The sequence below is a fragment of the Hyperoodon ampullatus genome (assembly GCF_949752795.1).
Source record: "Hyperoodon ampullatus genome assembly, chromosome: 3".
NCBI classification, from domain to species: Eukaryota; Metazoa; Chordata; class Mammalia; order Artiodactyla; family Ziphiidae; genus Hyperoodon; species Hyperoodon ampullatus.
Genome location: NC_136916.1, coordinates 166,132,442 through 166,145,952, shown reverse-complemented (window position 1 = coordinate 166,145,952; position 13,511 = coordinate 166,132,442). Strand labels below are relative to the sequence as shown.

Below are 13,511 nucleotides of genomic sequence, written 5' to 3'. Positions count from 1 at the left end.
TAATTTGCATATCATTTCTTAAAGCACCCAAGCCTCATTTTTGTTTTTCATTTATATACGTTTATTTGGAAACATTTATATCAATACATTGAAACTAAATTTTAGAGACACTGGATGTCATTAGTTTGGATATCATTAGTGTATTTTACACAGAGAAATGTGAACATTATTTACATGATGAAAGATTTCAGAACTTCAGTGGAACGGGCAGCTTCACGTGATGCCATTTCAATAGTGACATATTTCAGTCGACATATTTCCAAGAATGTCACCATCTCCAAATAAGAAATAATCCTTGTTGTCTAGAACTACTTTGGTGCCTCCATATTCTGAGAGAACTTTATCTCCAACTTTCATGCTAACTGGTTGAATCTCTTTACCCTTTCCTTTAGAGCCTGGTCCAACAGCTACTACCGTTGCTTGCAATACTTTTCCTTGTGATTTTTCTGGAAGTGTAATACCTCCTTTGGTTACAGTTTTGGCTGCATTTCTTTCAACTAGTACTCAGTCAAAGAGGGGAAGAAACTTTCTAAATGCCCGTCCTGCCAGGATTCCGGCCGCCACAGCTTGCAGTTTGTACTCTGCTCTCATGCCACTGCTGAAAGGAGAGACCACCAAGCCTCATTTTAAAAGGGCCTGCCTTCCCCTCACCCTCAAAAAAGTGGTTTCCTTGTAAATGTTTGACAGTCAACTCTCTCAACGAAGAAACACTGATTTGTAGCATTTGCCAACTACTGTGGTGTAAATACTCCCACTGTGGTCAATGATTTCAAGCTACCAATGTGACATCTCTGAACGCTGGAGGGGGGTGGGGAGCGATGCTCATGGTCTGGTAGAAAATGGCTCCAGCACATCACTTGGAGCACAGTGACATTTATGTGGAGTCCTCCCACTTCCACCCCCCCCCATTTTCAGGAAACTATGGAATCTATATCTTAGAATATCCTTCACATACAAAGCAAAAATGTCCAAGGGCCTTGGTGTGTTGGATAAAAGTGAAATTTTAAGCATAGCTGAATTGAGTAAGAAAGCTCACAAGTTAGTTTAACAAAATGTATAGAGGATTATAAACTTACCATTATTATTATTTTTTTGTGTGTGTGGTACGCGGGCCTCTCACTGTTGTGGCCTCTCCCGTTGCGGAGCACAGGCTCCGGATGCACAGGCTCAGCGGCCATGGCTCACGGTCCCAGCCGCTCCGCGGCATGTGGGATCCTCCCCGACTGGGGCACGAACCCGTGTCCTCTGCATCGGCAGGTGGACTCTCAGCCACTGAGCCACCAGGGAAGCCCAAAACTTATCATTCTTATAGTCCACATCTATACTCATAATTAACAACACAGACCTAATCAATATTACTCTGTTTAAATGTAGCTCACCGTGATAAGTGAGATAAGTCAGAGAAAGACAAGTACTAAATGATATCATTTATATGTGGAATCTAAAAAAGTTAAACCTGTAAAAAAACCAGAGAGTGTAATGGTCACCAGGGGTTGGTGGGTAAGGCGGGGATAAGAGTGATGATGTTTAAGGGTACAAACTTGTAAGGAGTCGTAAATAAACCCTAGAGAGCTAATGCACAGTATGATGAATATAGACAATAATAGTGTACTATAATTACATAATGTGATAAATATGGCTACAATGGCAATTATATTGCAATATATAAATATATGAAAGTAACAGGATACACACCTTAAACTGACACAGTGTTACATGTCAAATTTATTCAATTAAAAAAATGTAGCTGAAAGTGAGATCAGCTTTCATTAGCACTTTTTATTCTGGTCCAATGACAACTGTACTCATTGTCATAAAAAGGAACAACATCAAATACATAAATAGCTTGAGAATTTATCTGAATTTCTCATTGACCCATTCTTCCAGGAAAAAGATGTGTGTGCTCCATGAGGCTGAAATAAATGTTGTAAAGGCAAGATAGTCAATCTTAGGTGCAATACATAGAGTGTGGGGCTGTAAACTGTAGAATCCAAACTGCCTCTGACAAGCCATAGGATCTTGGGGAAACCTTTAAAACTATTCAGGACCTGCCGTTCCTCACCTATACAATTAGGGGTTGGAGTAGGTCAGTATTTTCTAAATTTTAGTCATTCTTACATATGGCCATCACTATTTTTGTCATTTCCATATGCCACCTGCACTATTATTTTGTTAATATTTTTCTTTAATCAACTCACTTTTTGCTTAATTACTGATCCTTTTCCTAAGTAATACCATCTATGAAATCATAGCTTCAATATGCTAGTTATGTTTTTTTCTAATACACATTGATATACAAACGTAACTGTAACTTCAACCAATGTGTGTGTAATTCCTAAAATTATCTTGTATACCACATGTGGCTGGCATCCTATGGATGAGGTGATCTCTGTGGGTCCCACAGCATTGCTGGTTTGAGAGCTGTCATAATTTCAGCCACTTTAGTGCTTACTATGGAAATCTCAGGATTGAGTCACATTGCAGTGACACTTGTCAATCAAGAAGACGAGTGAAACCGATGGATCATCTAGCCACAATGTTGTCCAGGTCTTTCATTACAGATAAACATGGTATGAGACTTCTATGCTGAAATGTATTTACTCCTATACCAATATAACTTTCTCATGCCATCAAGCAGCAGAAAGATCTGATCAAAAATTTAAATGAACACATTTTGCATATAATATTTTGTCTCTCACTATTAAGCTCAGTAAATAGGTTGAAATCTGTATATAAATCACTTATATTTGCCTAGATGTCTCTATGGGGGTTGCAGCAATGGTGCTTTAAATATCATGTAAAATTTTTAAGAGATTGCTGGGTATGGAAAAGCCTATGGAATTATTTTTATAAAAAAATAGGAATTAGAAAGTAGGACTTTCTTTAGAGTTGATGTGGCTTAAATAATTTCAACCAGATGAACAGTTGTCAGCAATTTGCATTTAAAATATAATTAATTATGTTTGTCTGTCTGCTATTATACTAGGAAATTAAGATACCATACATGTTTATAATAGGAAATTTCTCAATTGTCTTTTTAATCCACTATGAAGCTGCACATTTATTTCCACAGGAGGAAAGAAAAACATATTATACTGCTAAGTAATTCCAGTCTTTTCTAGGATTAGAAATCAGTGGATGGTTTGTGGGATTAGTGATTTCTATTCTCAAATGAAAACCAGATGGGCAAAACCAACAGCATAAACAGTTAAGGGAAAAAATTGGCAGAAAAAGTCACATTTGTTCATTACATTTGTTGTCACACCTTCTCTTATTTATTGAGATAGTCAGAAACTTGGTTTGAAAGATAATGTAACTCCTGAGCTCTGGTTTAACTCAATAAAGGTTCAGACTGTTTTGTTCGGGAATAATTAAGTAACAATATGATAATCGAGTAGTTCTTTTTATTAGAAACAAAATTCTTGCCCACAAAAAAGTTTCAGCAAATGTTTGGCCTGTTGTTCATTTAAATGTGTAATAATCAGTTTATGTATCTATTTATACATAAAAAACAAGATAAATAAATTTAGTGTATGCCTCCTACTGTAAATGTATATATAAGTATTAACCATACATCTTAGTAATATTTCGTGTTTTGGCACAAATGCCAGGAACTAATTTACATCTACTTACGAACTAGAGAGTAGGAACAGTTATGTTAATCACTCAGTATTTTAGAGAACATGATACTGAAGAAATAGTGCACAGTTTAATCTAGGCAATTTGTCTAGCATCCCAGATTCACTGGCTCGTACAGTCATCCACATTCCATGATGGTTGACCGTGAGTTGGCTTCTGTGCTCAGCTCCTTGCCAATATTATCCCATTTATTAGTCCCACTTTTCAAAGGAGGAGACTGAGGTTCTGAAGGGTTAAGGTAACGGCCTCGGTTTACCCAGCCAGAATGTGGCAGAGCTGGGTTTGAACAGACACCCCACAGCTGGGCTGTGCTCTCAAGTCCCTGCTGCGTGCCAAACCCTCGGCTGAGTGCTGGAAACACAACCACAAGTAAGACGTGGGCGCCGAGTTTAAGGAGATTATGCAGCCCTTCACTTAAAACCTCTGAAATTTTGAGTTGGAGGACACCATGGAAATCATCTGGCCAAATTCCCTTTTATCACAGATTAAAAAAAACCAGCGGCCTAAAGAGGGTAAGTGTCTTATCCACAGTGCATATTGTAGAAAAGAGTATACATAAAGATAATGAATTGGTTGTTTAAAATGCTGACAATAGCATTGCAGTATCTTTGTGGCTTGAATATGTATAAATGAACACTTTGGCCTATTTGCTCAAACACGTGATAAGAATATGGATGTCAGTGAGTATTATATATGTCGACAAAAAATTAATCAGTCAATCTAAGAAAGAAATGGAAAATTTTATTCGAGCCAAATTTGAGGATTATAGCTCGGGAACAGCATCTCAGAAAGCTCTGAGGACTCTTCCACTGGTTAGAAATCAAGGCACAGTTATAGAAGTTTTTTGAGACAGAGAGCTGTGCGTCAAATGACATGTTATTGACAGTTCACATAACCCAGATCTAAGCGTAATCCTGGTGGGTCACGTGACCTCTTACAAGATTAAGGAGGAATGTTATTTTTTAAGGAGTTGTCTTGTTGGTGCTGGGAGAATGTTGCTCTTTATGGCTGAGCAGGTGTTTCTGCCAACGGGGGAGGTCTGATCCATGGATAATGAAGATACACAATGCACAGTGGAGCGAGAGGGAGGCCAAAGAGCAGAGAAGAATTTATGTTTAAATTTGTCTTGTCTTGCCATAAAATATGAATTTTATTTCATATAACTACGGCTAAAATAGAGCTTAAGAACATAAAATGGGGTGGGGGGAGGGATAAATTAGGAGTTTGGGATTAACAGATGCACACTACTATATAAAAAATAGATAGGGGCTTCCCTGGTGGCACAGTGGTTAAGAATCCACCTGCCAACGCAGGGGACACGGGTTCGAGCCCTGGTCTGGGAAGATCCCACATGCCGCGGAGCAGCTAAGCCCATGTGCCACAAATACTGAGCCTGCTCTCTAGAGCCCACGAGCCACAACTACTGAGACTGTGTGCCACAGCTACTGAAGCCCGTGCACCTAGAGCCCATGCTCTGCAACAAGAGAAGCCACCACAATGAGAAGCCCGTGCACCACAATGAAGAGTAGCCCCCACTTGCCACAGCTAGAGACAAGCCCACGGGCAGCAATGAAGACCCAAAGCAGCCAAAAATAAATAAATAAAATGAATTTATTAAAAAAAAATGATCAACAGCAGGACCTACTGTATAGCACAGGGAACTATATTCAGTATCTTGTAATAACCTATAATGGAAAAGAATCTGAAGAAGAATATACATACTGAATTACTTTGCTGTACACCTGATGCTAACACAACCTTGTATTGGATTGGCCAAAAAGTTCGTTCGGAATTTTCCGTAAGAAGTTACAATAAATCAACTGTACTTCTGAAACTGTGCACCTCAGATTGGGACTTGAACCTCCATGGCGGGACTCGAACCCAACCTAAACCCACCGTCTTCCAACTGAGATCACACACCTGGTTTCAGGACTTAATGAAGCTCAGGTTCTTGATGTCTCATCGCAGAAAGAATTCAGTGAGAGACAAAGTGATAGGTAAGAAGTGGATTTATTTAGAGAGAAACACACTCCACAGACAGAGTGTGGGCCAAGTCAGAAGGCGAGAAAGGCACCAGGGTATGGGATTCTCAGTTTTTATAGGGGTAGGTAATTTCATAGGCTAATGAGCGGGAGGAGTATTCCAGCTACTTTGGGGAAGGGGCGGGGATTTCCAGGAATTGGGCCACCGCCCAGTTTTAATCCTTATGGTCGGTCTTGGAACTGTCATGGCGCCTGTGGGTGTGTCATTTAGCTTGCTGATGTGTTACAGTGAGTGTATACTGAGGCTCAAGGTCTAGTGGAAGTCGACTTGTCCGCCATCTTGAACCCATTTGGTTCTAATCAGTTTATGTCATGTCCTTGGGCTATGCCATTCTTTCAAATGTTGTGCCCTGCCCCCTTCTCTCCTGTTTCACTTTGATAAATTTTTTTTTTAAAAAAGAACATAAAATAATTCTGGTTGATTCAATTCAACAACAGAAATTGAGTGCCTATGTGCAGGGCACAGAGATAACTTGCTGGGTAAATAACTACGAACAAGCTGTACAGGGTAGGAGAGCCAGATAATTAATATAATTACTATTCAGTGTGATAAGGGGAGGTTCAGGGTGTTATTGACACGTGTCAAGGACACATAGCCCAGTGAAGGGACATCAGAGCTGGAGAGAGCGTTAGGGCGAGGGCAGGAGGGAGGAAGGTGACCCAGATAGAGGGATGTTCATCTGCTACGCCCCCTCGAGAGATCGCTGGACCTGTTTAAGGACCTTGTGCCCCGTTCCTTCCATTTGCTCCTTGAGGTCTACCTTCCACCCTTTGCCCCCTACTCTCTGAAGGGAGACTGACCTGCAGGGACTACACTGGTGAGCACCAGTGTGCTCTATGGCTGCCAGTTGTGGTTAAGCCAATGGGGAGCTCCAAGAGGAGATATGGATGGAGGAGATTTGGATGAAGGACCTGAAGTGAGTTCAGGTCCTTATGGAGGGGTTTCTGGCTGGCTGATGGTGTCCTGGGACACCTCTCCATTTTCTCTTCCAAGGTCCTGTAACTGCTCCCTCCTTCAGGTGATAACAGCCCTGAGGCACTGCACTATCTCTGTGGTTTTCCTACACCCCACCCAACGCTTTGTACACAGTCCCACAATTAATTATCTTAATTATCTTAATTATCTTAATTATCTTGAATTATCTTAATTTCATGTGCAGGGATTCCTGAAAGGGAAGAAGCAGGAATGGGGAGTGGTATTGGTGGGATTAGCTAGGTGGGTGGGGACAGACTCAGGAGAGGTTTATAATCTAGGTTAGCAGAGTTTGGAATGTAGCCCAAGGAGAGCCTTGTGGGCACAGTAGGAATTTGGATTGTATTCTTCAAGTGTTGGAAGGGCATTGGAGGATCCACAGCAGGGAAGTGACAAGATCTGATTTATGCTTTTCAAAGATCAGTGGACTTTGAGTAAAGCAGATTACCGATTACCCTCCATCATGGAGCGGTGCCGGAGGTGGGGGGTGGAGCTCATCCAATTAGTTGAAGGTCTTTTTTTAATGAACTTATTTATTTATTTTTATTTATTTGTGGCTGCGTTGGGTCTTCGTTGCTGTGCATGGGCTTTCTCTAGTTGTGGTGAGTGGGGGCTACTCTTTGTTGTGGTGTGCGTGGCTTCTCTTGTTGTACAGCATGGGCTTCAGTAGTTGTGGCGTGTGGGCTCAGTAGTTGTGGCGCATGGGCTTAGTTGCTCCGCAGAATGTGGGATCTTCCTGTACCAGGGCTTGAACCCATGTCCCCTGCATTGGCAGGCAGATTCTTAACCACTGCACCACCAGGGAAGTCCCAGTTGAAGGTCTTAAGAGAACAAAGACTGATGGCCCCTGAGCAAGAAGGAATTCTGCCAGCAGGTGACCTTTAGACTTGAGCTGCAACATCAGCTCTTCCCTGGGTCTCCAGACTGCTGGTCTACCCTGCAGATTTTGGACTTACCAAGCATCTATAATCACATGAACTTGTTTCTTAAAATCAGTCTCTCTCTCTCTCTCTCGCTCAATAAATATAGGTATATATCTATATCTATCTATCATCTATCTATATATATATATATAGATAGAGAGAGAGAGAGAGACACTGGGTATACTATATGATCTCTGTGTTTATTATACCCATTTCTAAGACGTGTGTGTATGCACGGGTATGCATGCATGCATGCGTATCTCCTGTTGTTTCTGTGTTTCTGGAGAACCCTGAGTAATACAGACAGCAAGTGCCCTTGATTTGGAGGCAGTGGTTTGGATATGAGCTTTGATACCCTGATCACTGTCGGATGAGGTGGCCACACTGTGCACAGAGCACAGGTCCACAAACTGGTAGAGCTCCTCCTCCATTCATAGATCTCAGATCATGCACCTCTAGCAGGTCTTTGAGGCCCCTTTGGGGCTCAATTTCCTCCTCTTTAAAATGGGAAAAGTAATATCTTCCCTGCCCAACTCACATGATCTTTGTGCACATCAAATAAGACAATGTATTCAAGCACATTAAAAAATGACCACATACAGACACAACATATTAGGTATTATTTTATTTGGCCTGTAATTCTGCCACACACATTCTTGAAATTGTGTGTTGGCAGCAGACAGTTTTGAAGGTCAGACAAACATGTGGCACCCATTCACCCATTTAGCGCTTGCACACGCTGTCCTTTCTGTCTGGAGCGGCTCTTCTGCTACCTTAAGTCTTAATTTGGAGCAAGGGGAGGGTGTTGGGTGGAGATAGAAAGAGGAGTTAAGAATCAGGCAAAGGTTTTGGGCTCAAACACATGTATGGATACTGATCGCATTAAATGAAATAACAAAATAACTTGGCAAAATGAAATATTGCAAATGAGCTCTCCATCTCAAGGATGCTATCTGACATTAGGGTATGTTACTGAAGGAAGACTATATTTAGGGGTGTGTGTATGGGGTGACAGCGGGGACAGTGAGGTGGAGAGGGTGGGATGATGAGTTTTAAATGGAACCTGTTGCATCTGCAGTGTTTATGGGACATCTAAATGATAATATGCAAGATAACGCAGGTTGGAGATATTGGCTGGAAATAGACTCTAAGAAGAGCAGCTGACATTTCATGTGTTTTTATACCATGTGCCAGACACTGTACTAAACATGTTGTATGTATGATCTCATTTAATCATTAAACAGTCCTGTGAGATCAGTCCTTTTATTATACCCATTTCTGAGATTCTACAGCTAGAACATGGTTCATTTGAGATTTAATCCCAAACAATCTGGCTGGAAGGTCTCACTTTACAGGCAACAGATAAAGCTACAGGGATAAGTGAGTGTGCTTAAGCAGAGTATGCAGTTTAAGCAGAGGGCAGACAGTGGAATTCTAGGGAACAAGAACTTTTACTAGTAAATCATGAGAGATTTCCTTGGAAAAGATGGAAAGGGAGTGTTCAGAAGGAGAAGAGGAAAGCTGTGTAGAAGGTGAGTTAGTGAATTCAAGGGAGGAGCATGTTTCCAGAGATCCTTCACCTTTGCAGGGAGGCCAAGTGAAGCAAGAATGTTACATGAATATTGGAATTAGGAACCAGGGGTGGTGTTGGGGGCGTGCAGATGTCTTCAAGAGGAGCTTCAGCAGATGGGTCGCTGTGGTAAGGGATGTGGGCTCAGTCATGGGCTTTCAACCAAGCCTGGGTCACCTGGCCTCTCCCCTGCGGAGGGCCACTGACACGACACACATCATTGATTTCTCTGATAAAGGAATGTTGCCACTCGCTCACTCTCTTTTTTTCTTTTCCTTGGCAATTTGTCATTTCGTTTATTTGGTTTTACCACGTTCCCAGCTTCGCTGCAGTAATGAGACCATCTTTGCCACAAGTTGCAACTTTGAATGACGCATCTCTTCTTCTTTTTCCTACCTTCAGTAAGTTTCCTCTGACACTAGAGGGAAGATGTGATAAAGATAAATTTAAGAGTGGAATTGGGAAGTTAAGGCAGCTCTCAATCTGTTTATCTTTGGAAACCATTATACAGAGGAAAAATTTTCATTTAGCTCATGGTTGCTGAATACACACAAATATAATGCAAGGTCTTTTTTCCCCACAGATGATCTCTCAGAAAAGAAGCTGTTGCCTTAAGTTAGAATCTTTACAAAGTCACTCATATTACAGAGTACTGTCTGAGTTGCTTTATTTTCAATAATAACCCCATTGGGAGAAGATGTTGTTTTAATATTCTTATAGTGGTAAGTTATGGCATCAGTTAAAAAGAAAACTTCAACACAGATTTAGTAATTATTAATAGTAAAATGAGCTCTCAGTCACGTGTGTTGGAAATTGTTGAGAATAAACCTTTTAAAAACACTTTAAGAAGTGAGATAAGTCAGACAGAGGAAGGTAAATACTGTACGATATCACTTATATGTGAAATCCAAAAAAGCCAAATTCATAAAAACAGATTGCAATGGTGGTTACCAGGGACTGGGGCTGGGGAGATAGGAGAGATGTTGTTTAAGGGAACAAACTTGTAACTAGTAGATAAATAAGTTCTGGGGATCTATACACAGCGTAGTGATTATAGTTAACAATACTGTGTTATAAACTTCAAAGTTGCTCAGAGACTGGATCTTAATTTTTTCACCGTAAAAATGAAACGATAATCATGTGGCATAGTAGAGGTGTTAACTAACACTACTGTTGTAATCATACTGCAATATATAAATGTACCAAATCAAAATATTGTACACCTTAAACTTATACAAAGTTATATGTCAATTGTTTCAAGAAAAAAAAGACAAACAATTTAAGAAGTAATAAAGTAAGTGATTATGGAGTTCACAAATACTAAATGGCTACTTTTAACTTAGGGTACAATTTCCAAGGTCATTCATTATTATATAGAGATTCCAAAAGTACTGTATCTTAAACAATTTAGAAGGAAACAAAGGTGATGTGTTCTAAAAAACTCTAGAAAACTCAAAAACTGACTCCAGTGATGACAGATATGGTAAAGCATATAAAGACTTTGAATAAAATTGTCGCATGAGAGTTTATAACATGAGATTTTAAATATACGTAATTAAAGTAAATATTATGCATAGCTATTTGGCTGTTTCATCTGCATTCCTGAAAGTTTATATTATATTCAAATTGCCAAAAGGCTTTTGTTCCCTATTTTCTCATAGAGTATTGCCTATATACACAATTGCCTTACATTTGGGCACGTGAAGTACTCCATAAGCCACAATGTCAAGAGGGTAGGTATTTTGGGCTCAGTATTCATACGTGACTGCCTATAAGCACAGCAAAGAAAGAGCTGGACAACTTTAAAAGATGCAGCTCCTAAAGGCCATCCCAAGCACGGCTGTATCCACAGAGCGTTTGAACGTTCAATAATGTGCCTCGTGAATTTGATCAGCGTTGGCAGTGGCCACAGGCTGCATTGCCCTGATGGAATAGCCGAGGTTGGAGAGAGCTATCCCACTTATAGTCATACTCCTTTTCCAGGTCAGCCCACAGCCAATGGCTGGTCACCACGGTACAGAGGCCCCACCCCAGTGCCCCAACTCAGAACAACTCTGAATGGCTATCCCAGCTCCAGAGCTCCCGGCGGGGTCGGCTGAGACCTAGCAGTGGCTACACTGCAGCTCAGCTTCTCCTCTTCTCAGTCTACCATCCTTCCCTTCCCCCGACAGGTGTTCCTCTCAAGAGCACTCCCCAAATAAATCTCCTACATGCTAATTTCTGCCTCAAAAGAAGAGGGAAACAAAACTGCCTAAGTGCTGAAGAAAATAGTGAAAAATATAAATGTGATTTATTTGACTCCACTGAGGACAAGCTTCTGTTTGTCAGGCAACACAAAAAATGGACAGTGAATAGAGATTCTGCTTTTCACATGAAAGCATGTTGGCCATTGCAGGCCAGAAGGGGGGCTGATACCCATAACATCTTTAAATGAAGGATGAGACAAAGTTATTTCTTTATGACACTAATAGTGCCAGTGAAGTCATTTTACATTACCAAGTGGTTTTTCTCACTAATCATTTCACTGCCCATCACCACAATTCTTAAGGCAGAGGACCAGACATTAGATTTTTCTAGAAATACAAACTCAGGTCCAAATGATTTCAGCACAGTGTTTGAAGATTTCTCAATTTTACACTTGATTTTTTAAAAAAATTGTTGAAGACATAAGAAAAATATACAATATTGGGTATGTTAGTTTTAAACACATCCAACATCTAAATGTTGCAAAAAAACATAAACAATAACTATGATTTACAAATTGTAAATAAATATATAAAAGTGAGCTCAACCACATAAGCCATTAGGGAAACTAAAATTAAAACCATAATAAGATACCATTACATACACTCCAAAATGCCTAAAATAGGAAAAACCAAAAACCCTGACAGTACTGAGTGTCAATTAGAGCAATGGATCTTCTGAGAAAATGCTGGTGGAGTATGTGAATTGGTAGAACTACTTTTGGCATCATCTTGATCCAGTATTTCTAGGGCTTTATCAAATTTTTTGGACTTTTCAAGGACCCAACTCTGTACACTCCGCTGATTTTGTTATGTTTGTTTTCTATTTCATTAATTTCTCCTCTTATTTATGTTATTTCCCTCCTTCTCCTTTCTTTGGGCCTATAATGCTATTTTCCCCTAACTTCTTGAGAGGTTGCTTAGCTAATTCATTTTTAGCCTTTTTATTTTTTCAAACCTATGCATTTAATGATAAAAATTTTCTCTAAACACTGCTTTAGCTGTATCTTACAAGTTTTGGTATGTTGTATTTTCATTATTATTCACTTCAGAATATTTTCTCTTTTGCATTATGCTTTATTTTTAACCTATGCTAATTAAGAACTATACTCTTTAATTTCCAAATATTGGGGGGGTTTCTAGGTTTTTTTTAATTATTATTAACTTCTATTAAATTCAGTTGCAGCCTGAGAAGCTGTGTATGATTTTAATTATTTTAAATCTATGGCTCAACATATGGACAATTTTCTCCATATGGATAATACATTCTCCATATATGTTTGATAAGAATGTATATTCTACAGTTGTTGGGTAAAGTGTTCTCTCTATGTTAAATTTTTTAGCTCATGCTATTCAATTAACTTATAGCCTTACTGATCTTTTTGTCTGTTGCTCTATCAGCTTACTGAGTGGAGTATATTAAATTTTTTCATTATGTGTATGGATTTATCTATTTCTCCTTTTAACTTTGTCTTGTAGAGATATATAATTAAATATCCTTCATTATCTCCAGTAATGCTTCTTGCTTTAAAGTCTACTTTGACTGATAATAGTACATCAGTTTTCTTCTCATTTTGTTCACATAGTATATCTTTTTCTATCTTTTTGCTTTCAACTTATCTGTATTCTTATGCTTAAGATGTGACTAGTGTAAACAGTATGTCATTGTTTCAATCTAGTTTCAAATTTTTGCCTCTTAACTGAAAAATGTAGTCAATTTACATTTAATGTAATTACCAATGTATCTGGATTTAAATCTACCATCTTACCATTTGTTTTCTATTTGTTCTACATGTTCTATGTTCCCTTTTCTCTCTTCCTTGTGTTATTATTCATTAATTCCATTTTTGTTATTACATTTTCTAGTTCTCTTCACTTGTTATCTATGTATTTTAAACTATTCTTTTTAGTAGTTGCCCAATAGATTACAACATGCATTCCTGGTTTACTTAAAGTATGATATAACAAAACTACAGTGAGGTATCACCTCACACCGGTTAGAATGGCCATCATCAAAAAATCTACAAACAATAAATCCTGGAGAAGGTGTGGAGAAAAGGGAACCCTCTTGCACTGTTGGTGGGAATGTAAATTGATACAGCCACTATGGAGAACAGTATG

The 13,511-nt window shown here is 39.3% G+C and overlaps 1 pseudogene across 1 annotated transcript; it reads right to left on the bottom strand.

The window, feature by feature from the left end:
• Window positions 1–244: 244 nt before the first annotated feature.
• On the bottom strand, window positions 245–591 carry LOC307049674 (10 kDa heat shock protein, mitochondrial-like; annotated as a pseudogene). The gene has a single exon. The product of its transcript is annotated as a 10 kDa heat shock protein, mitochondrial-like (transcript).
• Between the last annotated feature and the right edge of the window lie 12,920 nt (window positions 592–13,511).